This window comes from Puma concolor, chromosome C1 (genome assembly GCF_028749965.1).
Source record: "Puma concolor isolate L17-30 chromosome C1, mPumCon1.1.hap2, whole genome shotgun sequence".
Lineage (NCBI taxonomy): Eukaryota > Metazoa > Chordata > Mammalia > Carnivora > Felidae > Puma > Puma concolor.
In genome coordinates this window covers 161,354,945-161,370,626 of record NC_141674.1, presented here as the reverse complement: position 1 = coordinate 161,370,626, position 15,682 = coordinate 161,354,945, and the positions used below count along the sequence as shown (strand labels likewise).

General features: G+C 40.4%; 1 long non-coding RNA gene across 2 annotated transcripts in view; it reads right to left on the bottom strand.

Annotated features, from left to right (window-relative positions):
* LOC147578529 (uncharacterized) overlaps nucleotides 1-15,682 on the bottom strand; it is an 87,098-nt gene that overhangs the window by 16,730 nt on the left and 54,686 nt on the right. The window lies entirely within an intron of this gene.

Here is a 15,682-nt window from a genome sequence, read left to right as displayed (position 1 = left end):
ATTTTGTCTCTTAACGTGTCTAATATACTCAAATCACGTTTACTTAAGGAAATTCACGTATGTCATAACAGTTGTCGCCAAAGGGATCATATTTTTACATGGTTTTCTCAGTTTTATTTGAATGGAGTGGTCCATGCTGTGAACCTAGGCTAAAATTTAAAGTACAAATACTCAGTTTATTATCTAAACATTAGCATCTCCTGAGCGCCAAGCAAAGTGCTAAATGGTATTCTTATTTGCTAAGGTTGAGATAGCAGAAAAGGGAGCATCTAGCTAGTGGTCTTTTATACAGATTAGAAGCAATAACAAAACACATTTGCAAATATTTTGCTTTGTAGTTAATTTATTCCACATCTGTAAGCAACAAAGCACACTTCTAGAATAAATGTTATATGTGTGTGTATGTATACACATATACAGATATATTGCATACATTATGTATATATACATATTTTTAAAGTAAGTAGATGCTACCAAAATAAAAAACTTTTCATGCTGTGTTAATATCAAAAGATTGAGCCTTTAACTGCTATGTGGGCCTGGCTTTTACAAGTAAATTTGCAAATCAAAAAGGCCTAGCATATTCTACTTTAAATTCACTTAATTTAAATAGTAACAGCCACTGTTCTATGCAATATGATCAATTTAATCAAAAAATGAATAGAAGTACTAGAGAGATTTGCCTATATTAACAGACTGAAAGATTGGGCTACAAGCCCAGTTATTGGGATTCCGAGTGTAGAAGAAATTCAAGAAAATGATCAGTTAGTAAATAAAAGAATTTTAACTTCAAGTAAAAATAAGACCTATTACAATTGGTTATGAATCTGTTAAGTATGGAGAAAGAAAATGAAAATTTGGGTATGATGATTTAACAGGCCAACAGAATTTTCTCTAAGTAGGAAATGCAACTCCTAAAAATATTTAAATGTGCCTACTGAATTCTCGCAATCTATGTTTAAAAACAACATTGTACAAACACTTTGAACTTGCGATTCCACTTTTCAGAAATTATCCTAAGGAAATTAGGGATTTAATAACGAAGCGTAAAGGAATTTAGTTACAATTATCACAGTGCTGTTAATTATAACAACGAAAACACTGGAAAAGTCTAATAATCACACTAATGATTTGGTTATGCACATTATTTATGATATAAAACATATAGTAGATCCTCTATAATGGAATGCTTTGTAGCTATTAAAATTACATTGTAGAAATATAATTGCAGAAATGTATTTATTGGTATGGAAATATATTTGCAATGTTATGCTGCATTAAAAAAAAAAGTCAGTTAATACAAGAGTATATAAATATGGTCCCACATATATGAATATATAAATGGATGGGTATGTGTGTGTTTTCAGGAAAAGCAATCACCAAAATGTTAAAGTATGATTTCTAAGTGGTGGGGTATGTGTGATTTTATCTTCATTTTGTTTTTCTTTTTTTTTTTTGATTTGCACATTTTAAAAATTACTACAATAGGGATGAACTGCTCCATAACCAGAAGTGTTGTTATATATTATTCTAGCTACAATTAAACCTGGCTTTGCCATTATTCTCTTAAAACTGAAGGAATCCAATCTCAGTAATTTTCTGATCCCCTCCCTTTTCTTGAGATTGTAAAAGGACCCCCAGGACATGGGAGAAGCCTCTGCTATTGAGTTCATTGTGGTTGGCATGCTCCTTTTTAAAAATATAAATTACCTTGTTATGTATTTATTTTAAAAAATGTGCTTAATGCCTTTATTTTGAAGAGACTGACATTTAAACTTTATTAAAAATTTATAAGGACAACTAACTATTGGTTAGTTTTGGTTATAACACCAAAACCATGAACTTTCAGGCAATAAATGGTACCAATGAAGGTACAATCCTTGTCCCCAAGAAACATAATTAAATTAGCTATTTTTTACTGCTTCTTGGAGAAAGATGAAAAGCAGGTCTATAGATAAGAGAGATTTGTTTGGGGCAACCAGCCACATTTCTCCCTCAGCTCCTACCACTTCCCATATCCATCCTCCACAACCCTTGCTGCTAATGCAATACTGGGGGTTCTGAGAGTCAGCTGGTCCATACAACATTATATTGAAATCCTTCTCCCGCTGAATGGACGAGACTTAATGCTAGGAGAGCACTGGACTGGCTGGAGATGGCCTTGTGACTGATCATATGCAGCCCCTTGGGAAAAAAATGAAACAATACTGCGTTGTCTCTTGGTGGCTGGCTCCAAAGGATTTGTTTCTGCAAGGCCTGAGGGAGGAAGGAACTTTTATACCAAAGGTCACTAGCATTGATAGCACCCACCAGGCAGGCTCAAAAGAGCTTATTTGCAGAGACAAGGAGGCTGAAGCCCAGAAGAGCTGACCCCTAAAGACCATCCTGGTAACTATTTGTTGGACACCTGGCAGTGACATTTGAGTCCTACCTTTGTCACATTACTGTGTCCTTTCAGTAAGAGCACAACTTAATTGGATATAGGTTGCTTAGTTCGTGGTTTTGGTTTTAGATATTCCGTTGAGATTAACAAATGAGACCCTTAATAATGACTGTCCAGCATGTAATGGATTGTTTTACAAGCAAGAAGTGGCCAATTGTCTTCCATCCTCACTAACGACAGGTTAAGAGCCTGAATTACAGCCTGAGAAAGTTCAATTGCCATTTCCAAGAGCCAGTCACTTAGATATTGATTACCTGTGTTTCTCCTCAGTGTTAAAATCTACTCTTTATTAAGCACTTACGATGCATCGGGTTCTGTGCTAAACATTTCGCCTGCTTTCTTTCTCCACTAAGTTTGTACAACAACTCTGTATTGTAGGTATTACATACTCTAATATACAGGTCATGTATTACATAGAACAAGTTCGATGATAGATCCAGATTTGTCTCACTTTGGAACTACATTCTAAACTGCTGCTTTGAAACCATTTAGGATGCTTTTGGCTGTAAGATACAGAAAAACCCCAATTCAAGTTGCCTTAAACAACAACAACAAAAACCAGAGGTCAGAGGGAATGTAGCTCCAGGGGAGGAAGTCAGGGCTGCAGCACCTCTTCACGGTGATTCCCAGAGCCCTGCCCACCCCCACCCCCTATGTTTTGGCTTCATTCTCAGGTTGATACTCAGATGGCTCATCAGTCCAGGCATCATATCCAGACATAACAACATCCAGAGGCAGGAAGGGACTGTAGATTTCTTTTTTTTTTTTTTTAATTTTTAATGTTTATTTTTGAAAGAGCGAGCGAGCATGTGAGCAGGAAGGGGCAGAGAGAAAGGGAGACACAGAATGTGAAGCAGGCTCCAGGCTCTGAGCTGTCAGCAGAGTCAGACGCGGGGCTGGAACCCATGAACTGTGAGATCATGTCCTGAGCTGACATCAGGCGCTTAACTGACTGAGCCACCCAAGCGCCCCAGAAGTGTGTATTTCTTTTTTTAAAGTTTATTTATTTATTTGGGAGAGACAGAGTGCAAGCAGGGAAGGGACAGAGAGAGAGGGAGAGAGAACCCCAAGCAGGCACTGTACTGGCAGTGTGGGGCTCAAACTCACCAAACTGTGAGATCATGACCTGAGCCTAAACCAAGAGTCAGTCACTTAATCAACTGAGCCACCCAGGCACCCTGGGACTATATACTTCTTATCTCTCTTTTGAGAATAAGAATGAGGAGGTCTTTCCTGGAAAGCTCCTCCTTCCCTAGAAGAATTTCACTCCTGTCAATTTTACCAAAAATAGGTCACTTACATATTCTTAACCCACCTACTGAGAAGGGGAATAGGATTACTGTGATTGGCTTAGATTAATTATCTGGGCTGAAACAGATTCTTATGACTTGGGAACTTGGACCATTCTACTGCAACTGCTATTAATTAATGGGAATGCTCACAGCCAAATTTCAGGCCTACCAATGTCATGCACTTTGGATATCAGCATCACCCCAAGCTTTGTCTTATTTTCTACCTCAGTTTTCTCACCTTCTTAGTTTTTTAATACATTGAAATATGTGTTTTATTGTAAATGACACAAATCCTTTTTATTTATTTATTTATTTTTTTAAAGAATTTTTCAAAGTTTGTTTATTTATTTATTTAGGGGGGGAGGGGCAGAGAGAGCAGGAGACAGAGAATCACAAGCAGGCTCCTCCTGTCAGCACAGAGCCTGACGTGGGGCTTGAACTCTCAAACTGTGAGATCAGCTCAGACACTTAACTGACTGAGCCACCCAAGTGCCCCTTTTTTTTATTGTAAGTGACACAAACACTTAAATTTAAAAATGGTGCTATTTTATTCCTAAACTGTTTCATTATCTGTGAATTTCTTTTGATGGAACAGGGCTGGTACAAATTATACGCATACATATGACATTTCTGGCCTACTCTGCAAGGCTGGGTTATGTTTTTAGGAGGAACTCCTTGACCGTGATCATTGCTACGTCTAGGATTCAAGTGAGAAGGGAAGTTATTGGATTTCCTCTAGAAGTCTCTGCATATACATAGAAGATTAAAACTTTGCCCATTTGATTGAAGCAGTTTTGCTGGATGAAAAGGGCTCAATGGGGCGCCTGGGTGGCGTAGTCGGTTGAGCGTCCGACTTCAGCCAGGTCACGATCTCGCGGTCCGGAGTTCGAGCCCCGCGTCGGGCTCTGGGCTGATGGCTCAGAGCCTGGAGCCTGTTTCCGATTCTGTGTCTCCCTCTCTCTCTGCCCCTCCCCCGTTCATGCTCTGTCTCTCTCTGTCCCAAAAATAAATAAACGTTGAAAAAAAAAAATTAAAAAAAAAAAAAAAAGAAAAGGGCTCAATAAGTTAATTATTTATTCAAAACCTATCTTTTATTTTTCTAAACACTGAGCAGTGTGGGAAAGTATGAAGTTCAGATTCTGTCCAAAAGAAGTTTACAAAGTGGATGGGGAGACAATGGCCCCTACATAAAACAAAGTCACGTATAGTACATGATTCAGGCAACTGTGAGATGAGCTATCAGTTTTCCCATCTGCAGTGAAAGGGGGTTGCACTGCATTTTTTTTTTTTTTTTTTTTTTTTTTTGGTTTTCATAGTGCCTTAACATTCTGTAATCCAGTGATGCTTCTAACACTGTGAATCTGTCATTATTTTCTCTTTCCATATCTCTATACTGAGATTTGAAAAGGTTAAGAGAAAGGGGGGGGGCCTGGGTGGCTCAGTCCATTAAACATCCGACTCTTGATTTTGGCTCAGGTCATGCTTTCATAGTTTGTGAGATAGAGCCCCAGGTCAGACTCTCCGCTGACAATATAGAACCTGCTTGAGATTCTCTCTCCCTCTCTCTCTGCCCCTCCCCAATGCTCTCCCTCTCTCTCTCTCTCTCCCTCTCAAAAATAAATAAACTTAAAAGGGTAAGAGAGGGACCTAAATCAGTATAGAAAGTCTACAATGGAGGCAAACTCTGCGAGATTAGCACACTCAATTGATGGACTTTGTGGTGCCTTTATTAGGAGGAAACTTCTTTTGTACAGCAAAAGAAGCTAATGTCAGGTTGGGATTTATTCAAAACAGAAGAGATGTTCCAGGTCAAATTGTGCGGTCTTCTCCTAAGCCCTTAGTGTCTGCAACTAACGAATGAGGCCCCAGGATGGTCAGCTTTACGCACTGAGAAATCCTGATTTACCAAAGAAAGATTCAAATATATTCACTGTGACATACTTATGAAAGAAAGCACCTGACACACAGTAGGTGACCAATAAATATTTGTTTATATGGTTAAATAAATTGAATGAGTGAATCAATGAATGAGTGAATCAATGAATGAATTATTTTCATCAAAGTGTTTCAGGCTGGGTTCCGTGTTAAGCAGACTCAGGAGAAAGAGAGAAGTAGGAGGGGAAGGGGTAGAGGGAAGAGGAGGAGGAGGAGAAGGAGATGGAGATGGAGGAGGAAGAGGAAGATGATCAGGCAGACAGGTTGAGCTTTAATACGGTCTAAAATGAAGACCTCACCTCACCACAGCAGGGCTCTAGAACTGGAGTGATTTATTATTATTATTTTTTTTTTAATTTTTTTTTCAACGTTTTTATTTATTTATGGGACAGAGAGAGACAGAGCATGAACGGGGGAGGGGCAGAGAGAGAGGGAGACACAGAATCAGAAACAGGATCCAGGCTCCGAGCCATCAGCCCAGAGCCCGACGCGGGGCTCGAACTCACGGACCGTGAGATCGTGACCTGGCTGAAGTTGGACGCTTAACCGACTGCGCCACCCAGGCACCCCTTATTATTATTATTTTAAGTACAAGCTAGTTGATATACAGTGTAATAATGATTTCAGGAATAGAATTTAGTAATTCATCACTTACATGTAACACCTAGTGCTTATCCCAACAAGTGCCTTCCTTAATGCGTGTCACCCATTTAACCCATCCCCCCCCCACAAAACCCCACCAGTTCTATTAAAAATAGAACTACCCTATGACTCAGCAATTGCGCTACTAGGTATTTATCCAAAGGATACAGGAGTGCTGATTTGAAGGGGCACATGCACCCCAATATTTATAGCAGCATTATTGACAATAGCCAAAGTATGGAAACAGCCCCATGTATGGGGCTTTCCATACCCAAAGTATGGAAAGAGCTGGTGGGAAACCCCACCAGCAATGCTCAGTTTGTTCTCTGTATGTAAGAATCTCTTATGGTTTGTCTCCCTCTCTGTTCTTATATTATTTTTTGCTTTCCTTCCCTTATGGTCATCTGTTTTCTATCTTAAATTCCACATATGAGTGAAATTATGTGATATTTGTCTTTCTCTGACTTATTTCACTTAGCATAATACACTCTAGTTCCATCCATATTGTTGCAAATGGTAAGATTTCATTCTTGTTGATCACCAAGTAATATTCCATTGTATATATATACCGCATCTTCTTTATCCATTCATCAGTCGATGGACATGTGGTCTCTTTCCATACTTTGGCTATTGTTGATAGTGCTGCTATAAACTTTGGGGTGCATGTGCCCCTTCAAATCAGCACTCCTGTATCCTTTGGATAAATACCTAGTAGTGCAATTGCTGGGTCATAGGGTAGTTCTATTTTTAATTTTTTGAGGAAACTCCATACTGTTTTCTCGAGTGGCTGTACCAGTTTGCACTCCCACCAGCAATGCAAAAGAGTTCCTCTTTCTCTGCATCCTCGCCAACATCTGTTGTTGTCTGAGTTGTTAATGTTAGCCATAGAACTGGAGTGGTTTTGCAGGATGCTCCACATTGGGTCAAGGAGGCCTGGCCTCTGTATCCCCTTTGATCACTTTGGTCCACTTTATATCCACTTTTCTATGGGCTTCCCATGGAAGGAAGCCTTAGACAAAGCATTCCCCCAAAGAGGCAATCCCCAAAGAGGGCTGACAGCAGAGACTGCCTTCTGATAGCCCCACCCATAGTTGGAGAAATAAGTCTGCAGCAGATTGAATAGTGATCACCAGAAAGATAGATATGTCCACATCCTAACTCCAGAAACCTGTGATTGTGACCTCATTTGAAAAAAGTCTTTGCATGGGCGCCTGGGTGGCGCAGTCGGTTAAGCGTCCGACTTCAGCCAGGTCACCATCTCGCGCTCCGTGAGTTCGAGCCCCGCGTCGGGGTCTGGGCTGATGGCTCAGAGCCTGGAGCCTGTTTCCAATTCTGTGTCTCCCTCTCTCTCTGCCCCTCGCCCGTTCATGCTCTGTCTCTCTCTGTCCCAAAAATAAATAAACGTTGAAAAAAAAATTAAAAAAAAAAAAAAAGAAAAAAGTCTTTGCAGATGCAACTAAGTTGAAGATCTCAAGAAGAGATCATCCTGGATTACTTGAATGGCCTCTAAGTCCATTACAAGTGTCCTTATAAGAGACAGAAGAGAAGACACAGAGACACAGGGAAGAAGGCCTGGTGAACACAGAGGCAGAGATTAGAGTTACGTAACCACAAGCCAAGGAACACCTGGAGCCATAAGATGCTAGACAAAACAAGAAAGGATTTTATCCTAGAGTCTTCGGAAGGAGTGAGGTTCTGCCTCACTTGGATTTCAGATTTCTGATCCCCATAACTGGGAGGAAATGAGTTTATGATGTTTTAAACCATCCAGCTTATGGCTATTTATTTATTTATTTTGCTCATTCCTGGAAAACTAATACGAAGTCCTTCTTCCTAAACGGGGATTTGGGTAACTCATCACAGTGTCTACTGGTTAAATCTATGAAAACTCAGAAATCTGCTTTTGAATATTCCTATTCAGTTAAGGTTTTTGGGGGAAGGACTGCTCACAAGAAGTGATACAAAATAGACACTGACAATCTTAACAATCATTATATGTGGCCATAGAGCTTTTCCAGATTCTGAGGTTGGTGTCTGTTATCAGCATAAAATGACGTAATTAACTGGCAGGACCCCTGCAGAATTCCTAAAGAGGGAAGCTTAATTGGTATTCTTTCAGAGAGACCTACTTTACATTCTTACCCAGAAATAGTATTGTTGCTATAGTGCACCTTATTTCCAAAAAATAAATATGATGTTTCTTTTTCTAATGTGGTAGCTGTGCATTTATAGCCTTTTTACAAAAAAAAATCCAAATTACACACATTATATGACTATAATTGCTTATAAACTGCATATGTTATAATTTAATTATATTTTGAATAAGAGATTTGCATTTTTGTAAGAGCATTTGGTACTTAGCCACAAAGTTACTAGAAAAAAAAAAGAAATCAAATTGATATGGAGGGTTTTAAAATATTTACATTTCAACTAAAATAAAAGGAGAAAGGGTCCCAGATTTTTCTTACAGAGAATTAAAGTAATCGTTACCATTCAGAAATAATGATCCATCAAGAAAATTGCATTTGTGCTAACTGAAAGGAGAGGAGAAGATATATGTCTATGAAATATAAAGCATAGAACTAAATGTTCATAGAAAAACCTGGAAAATCATCATAGCTTATTTGTGAAAAGTCTCTTGCCCTCATGAAATTTTGATGTGTTCTTTACATAACTGAATTGTTTCCCTTCATTGTTGAGTGTCACAGGCAGAGAGGTCTAGAATTACCATGTTATGAATGTGACTGAATTGGCTTCAAAAATATTTCAAAATAAGTAGTTATGAACAGAGGATTGAAATTCTCATTTAACAATCAGTATTATTTTAAATGACTACAAGATTTTTTTTTTTTCACATCCAGGCAGTACTAACTGGTCACACTGAACACAAAGCAATGTTATATCTGGAAATGTTAAAAACATCAGTTAGGGGCGCCTGGGTGGCGCAGTCGGTTAAGTGTCCGACTTCAGCCAGGTCACGATCTCGCGGTCCGTGAGTTCGAGCCCCGCATCAGGCTCTGGGCTGATGGCTCAGAGCCTGGAGCCTGTTTCCGATTCTGTGTCTCCCTCTCTCTCTGCCCCTCCCTCGTTCATGCTCTGTCTCTCTCTGTCCCAAAAATAAATAAAAACGTTAAAAAAAATTTTTTTAAAAACATTAGTTAAAATATCTTAATACTTGGGCTTCAATCCAATTTCCTTGATGCTTGTAAGTCCAAGAAGCTCTTTAAGGAAAAAGAAAGTGGGTGGAGCAAGAGGGAACAAATAGAGAGAGAGAGGAGGAAGAGGGGTAGGAAAGGACAGGGAGGTAGAATGAAAGGAATCAAATTAAAAAGCGCAGAAACAAATGGGACGAGCATTCAAAGAAGAGATTTCCAGTCTTAAACAAACTCTTCTAGAGAACAGAAAACCAGAGAACACTACCTAATTCATTTTGTGAATCAAATATAGCCTTGATACCAAAGGGTAGACACAGGCACTATAAGGATGAAAATTTACAGGACAATTTTTGTCAAGAACATGGATATATGATGTAGGGGTAAACAGAATGTAAAGCCCAGAGGCTGACCCATACATATGTGGAAACTTGCTCTAGCACAGAACTGGTATTGCATACCACTCAGAAAAGGAAAGTTAGTCCATTCATGGTAATGGAAAATTGGATACCCATATGGAAAAAAAAAAAGAAAGAGAGAAATTGGACTCCATACCCTGCACCATACCCCATATTTCAATTTCAGTTTGCATTAAAGATTCAAATATAATATAAAAACAGGGAGGGGGGCAAAACATAAGAGACTCCTAAAAACGGAGAACAAACTGAGGGTCACTGGAGGGCTTGTGGGAAGGGGGATGGGCTAAATGGGTAAGGGGCATTATTTCTGATGGCGATCTCAGCCTCCTCAAGGCCCACTAAGGGTCTTGTAAGATGTCCAAGAAACAGTGAGAGTGACTTTAATTGCTGACAAATTATTCAACACTTCTTAGATTTTCACAGTATATCACTCAACCATTAATATCTTTAAAGGGAAACATGACCTATCTTTATATTTTATTTTATTCTATTTTATGCTTCTTCTAATGTTTATTTATTTTTGAGAGAGATTAGGGGAGGGGCAGAAAAAGAGGGAGACAGAGAATCCCAAGCAGGCTCCACGCCATTATCACAGAGCCCAATGTGGGGCTCGAATCCACAAGCTGCCAGATCATGACCTGAGCGGAAGTCAGACATTCGACTGACTGAGAGCCACCTAGGCCCCCATGAACTATATATATTTTAAATTGATTCCATAAAATTACGCCAATTAATATTTTTATTATATGCATTAGGGAACATTTTAATTCTTCATTTCCAGATATTTCTGTTTTTTCAAAACTGTAGGCATTTGCCAGAACTTTACATTTCACCCTCTTTAGCAAATGTCTCAGAAGTACTTGATTTTATATTGAATTCTCCTATCTAGGCAGATCATTTTGCTGAGCTCACAATCTTCAAACATCTGTCCTGTCAACCAAATGCACTCATCATTCCTTCCCAGATATTTGCAAAGTTCTACCCAGCAACCCCCTTGCCACACTGAGCAAAGATCTGGGCTCCACATCAGCCACCACTTGATCCGGGTGCAGAACCCTCGCTCTTGATTCCTCCACTTCTGGAGCCATTGTCAGAGTCAGAGATATTACAGCTCTACTTTATTCACAAACATAAAGAAGCAACTAATGCTGACTGAAGATTTAGAAGACATTGTACTAAGATGTCTATGAGTAATTTCTCATTTCATCTTCTCAACAATACTAGGAGATGGGAATTACCACTATCTCTACATCTGGAAATGGAGACTGAATTAGGAAACTTGGCCATGCTATAACACACATGTAGCTGAGATCGGAAGCCAGGTTTGATCACTTATCAGTCAAGTATTTTCACTGATAACTAAATTATCACTAAATATACTTTAAATATATATATAATTTTATATTTTAATGTATTTTATATATAATATCAATCATATATAAAAACACATATAAGACAGGTGTTCCAGCCTTTACGGAGCTATCCCTGGAATCCTGAGCTAGCAACAGGGCATAGGTGGGTGACCGGAGCTGTTTCCAGGTGTTTTTGTCCGGTGTTTGATATGCAGAGAGGTGAAAGAGCAAGGATAGCCAATGGAAAAGGCAAGAGAAAAGGTGCCGGAGGAGACGAAGATTCTGCAGGGCAAAGTTCTCAACTCATAACTGATTCTAGGATAAAAATCTCCAGTAGGTCAATTCCTCTCATTTGCTTTCTGCTGGTCACTGTGGTCCTTTAAAGTGTACTTTTACATTTCAGCCATTTTGGAGATTAAAATTTCTGGAGAATAAAATAGAAATGTGGGGGCATCTGGGCGGCTCAGTCGGTTAAGCATCTGACTCTTGATATCAGCTCAGGTCGTGATCTTGAGGTCATGGGACCTCTGCACTGGGTGTGGAGCCTGCTTGGGAATCTCCCTCTCCCTCCCCCATCCCTGAATCACACACACACACGCACTTTCTCTCTCTCTCTCTCTCTCTCTCTCTCAATATAAATAAACATTAAAAAAAAAAAAAAAGAAACCTGGGTGATGGGGTGCCTGGGTGGCTCAGCCGGCTAAGTGTCCGACTGTTGATTTCAGCTCAGGTCTCACAGTTAGTGAGTTCGAGCCCCACACTGGGCTTTGCACTGACAGCACATGGAGTCTGCTTGGGATTCTCTGTCTCCTCTCTCTCTCTCTCTCTCTCTGCCCCTTCCCCTGCTCATATGTGTGCCTTCCCTATCTCTCTCTCCCTCCCTAAACAAACAAACAAACAAACAAACAAACTTAAAAAATAAATGTGGGGGGAGCCTGGGTGGCTCAGTCGGTTGAGCGTCCGACTTCGGCTCAGGTCACGATCTCGCGGTCCGTGAGTTCGAGCCCCGCGTCGGGCTCTGTGCTGACAGCTCAGAGCCTGGAGCCTGTTTCAGATTCTGTGTCTCCCTCTCTCTCTGACCCTCCCCCGTTCATGCTCTGTCTCTCCCTGTCTCAAAAATAAATAACCATTAAAAAAAAAATTAAAAAAAAAAATAAATGTGGATGATGTATATATTTTTAATTGATAATTTTTCTTTTTAAAAATAAAATGTCTTTAGTGTAATGGCGGTGTTTGGAGCTTCTTGGTGCAAGATTTAGTGCTGGCACAGAGACTTCCTGAGCAAGGCACAGGCCACCACACTCAGAGACCAAGAGCCTGGTACTAACAGCCGTTCCTGAGACTTTTGGAGATATGGTGCCCAGGTAGGAGGGTTTGGATAGGGGTTGCTCTTTCACCTTTGCATGGAAGCAGCCCCTTTGGTCCCTGAGCACTGCAGCCTTGGTGAGTACACTGGTTCCCCAAGCATCTATGGGATGGCACAGACTAGCAAACAGGGACTGGAAACAGAGGGGACACTATGGGCGACTAAAGCTTGCAGAGTGGTTTGGAAGCAACTGGAAAATATCCCTCTGGAAATTCTCAGAAACAGATGAGGCACAAGGTCATTGTCAAGGGGTCAGGAGTCTCATGGGACTCCAGGCCATTGCTTCTTAATGTTCTTTTCTTTTCTTTTTGTTTTCTTCTTAATGTTTATTTTATTTTTGAGAGAGAGAAGGAGAGAGAGAGCAAATGTGGGAGCAGCAGGTAGAGAAGGGGACAGAGGATCTGAAGCATGCTCCACGCTGACATTAGAGAGACTGATGTAGGGCTCCAACTCGCGAACCTCGAGATCATGACTGATCTGAAGTGGGAGGCTTAACCAACTGAGGCACCCAGGTGTCCCCTGCCTCTAGCTTTCTTCTGCAACCTCTTCTCATCCTGTAAGAGAGTGGGGAGAGCCTGGCCTTGGCACTGATTGGTTGCAAATGAATCCTGGTCCTTCTCTTACTGTGTGGTTTTCCTAACACCTCTGAACTTCCATCTTCTGATGCACAAAGATAGGCTTCAGTAGTCCCTTCACTTTGGGAGGGGCAGTACAGAGGGCTGGCAGCCAGGGGACAATCCAGGGGGTACTATGCGGTCATTCTCCACCCATTCTCCAGCTGGTATAGGGAGTGTTTTGAAAATGTGAATTCTAGGTCTAATCTCTAGAGATTCTAATTCAATGAGTATAAAAGGAAGGCCTAGGAATGTAGGAAATTTAAATCAGCACTGACCTGAAATATCTGCCCAGTGGAGTCTGTATTATTACTATGTGAGTCACACAAAAGGGTATAGACAATTGTGTATGTGACTGGCTTACAGCTAAAATCCAAATATTCTGTAAACCAATTCCTTTTGACCACCTTTAAACACTATGTAATATGGGCCAGTCTTACTTTTCTTCTTTTAAATTTTAATTCCATTGTAGTTATTAACACGGTGTTATATTATTTTCAAGTGTACAATATAGCGATTCAACATTAGTGCTCATCAAGATAAGTGACTCTTAATCCCCTTCACCTATTTTGCCCATCTCTCTCCTTCCTTCTGTTTGTTCTCTATATTTAAGAGTCTAGGGGCGCCTGGGTGGCGCAGTCGGTTGAGCGTCCGACTTCAGCCAGGTCACGATCTCGCGGTCCGTGAGTTCGAGCCCCGCATCGGGCTCTGGGCTGATGGCTCGGAGCCTGGAGCCTGTTTCCGATTCTGTGTCTCCCTCTCTCTCTGCCCCTCCCCCGTTCATGCTCTGTCTCTCCCTGTCCCCCCCCCAAAAAAAAAAAAAAAAACGTTGAAAGAGTCTATTTGGGGGGCACCTGGGTGGCTCAGTTAAGCATCTGACTTCAACTCAGGCCATGATCTCACAGTTGGTGGGTTCAAGCCCTGCATGGGGCTCGCTGCTGTCAGCACAGAGCCTGCTTCTGATCCTCTATCCCCCTCTACCTCTGCCCCTCCCCTGATTTCTCTCTCTCTCTTCCTGAAAAATAAATAAGAACATTTTTAAAAAAAGAGTCTGTGTTTTGGTTTCTCTTTTTTTCCCTTCATTTGTTTTGTTTTTTAAATTCCATATATGAGTGAAATTATATAGTATTTGTCTTTCTCTGATTGGCTTATTATACTTTCTAGATCCATCCATGTTGTTGCAAATGGTGAGATCTCATTCTTTTTTATGGCTGAATAATATTCCATTGTATATATATCCCATCTCCTTTACCCATTCATTTATCAATGGCCACGAGGGCTGCTTCTAATATGGGCTAATCTTAAAATGGTCTGGAATATTTTCCCTTTGAACTACTTTATTAAATTATCAGCAATTGACCCATTAACAAACTCATAATGGAGAAAATACTCTTATTTTATGCAGACAAAGCATAAAAATCTACTTGGATATAAAGGGAAAATTGACCTCTGGGTTTGCACTCGGCTGCCTTCAAAGTTAATTCACTCAGTCATATACTTTTAAAGACTGCAAGAAAAAAATTGTTTTTTCAATGAAAAATTTTTTTCTTTTTAAATTTTATAAAGCCATTTTTGGGTGCTCTTCCAGTTTTTCCAGAAACTCTGGTTCTCAGTCTAGGTGAAAATAGTATCTGGAAATGTAGATGAATGATTAGTGAAAAAAATGTATCCAACTTTAATTGTAAAGATAATTGGAGCCTAAGACAAGACTCATTTTTAAAATTTAGGTCCAATAAAATTGTGTAAAGCTTAAGTGCATTTGGCAAGAACAAACATATACCTAAAACCCATGTAGAATTCTGTGACAAACTGTTGTTTTGGTAATGTCCCACCTCACCAACTCACCCTGAAGGCAGAAAATGTCTGTTCCATTAGCAAAAGCCTCAGCTACTTGTGAACAGTTCACAAATAATTGCTGTAGTTACCATAAAGTAAGGGTCGGTGACGTGGCCCTCAGTTGTGGTCGCCAACATTCATTTCCTATGGTTCTCAGCACACTGCAGTGTGGTCTCACCTCCCGGCACAAGAGCGGGAGGGAACCGAAGGGAACGCTGTTCAGGCCCTGGACAAAGGGCACAGTTCAAATGTAGCAGCTGGGCCGCCTGGAGGCTCTCAGACACTACAGTCTACAATCCAGGTGAGTAGAACTACAATCTGTAGTCCACACGCTCAAACACTGCAAACCAGGTGAGTGTAACATGAAAGCTCTACAGATCCTGGTGCAAAAGACCACTACTGGGAAACACCGTCCAACAAACCCATAAACAAACACCAAGAACCAGAGACTACTTGGGCAAGTGCCCTACTTTCTGCTTCTGCCCTCAGCAGTTTTTCCAGCACCAATGCAGACGCTCACAGAACTGCAATTTTGGATGAGAGGAGAGGTTTCTTAGTGGGTTCCCCGGTTCCTTCCTGGTAAGTCTAATAGTGCCCACTTTTGATTCCAGGTCAGTGTTTTCTAAGTTAG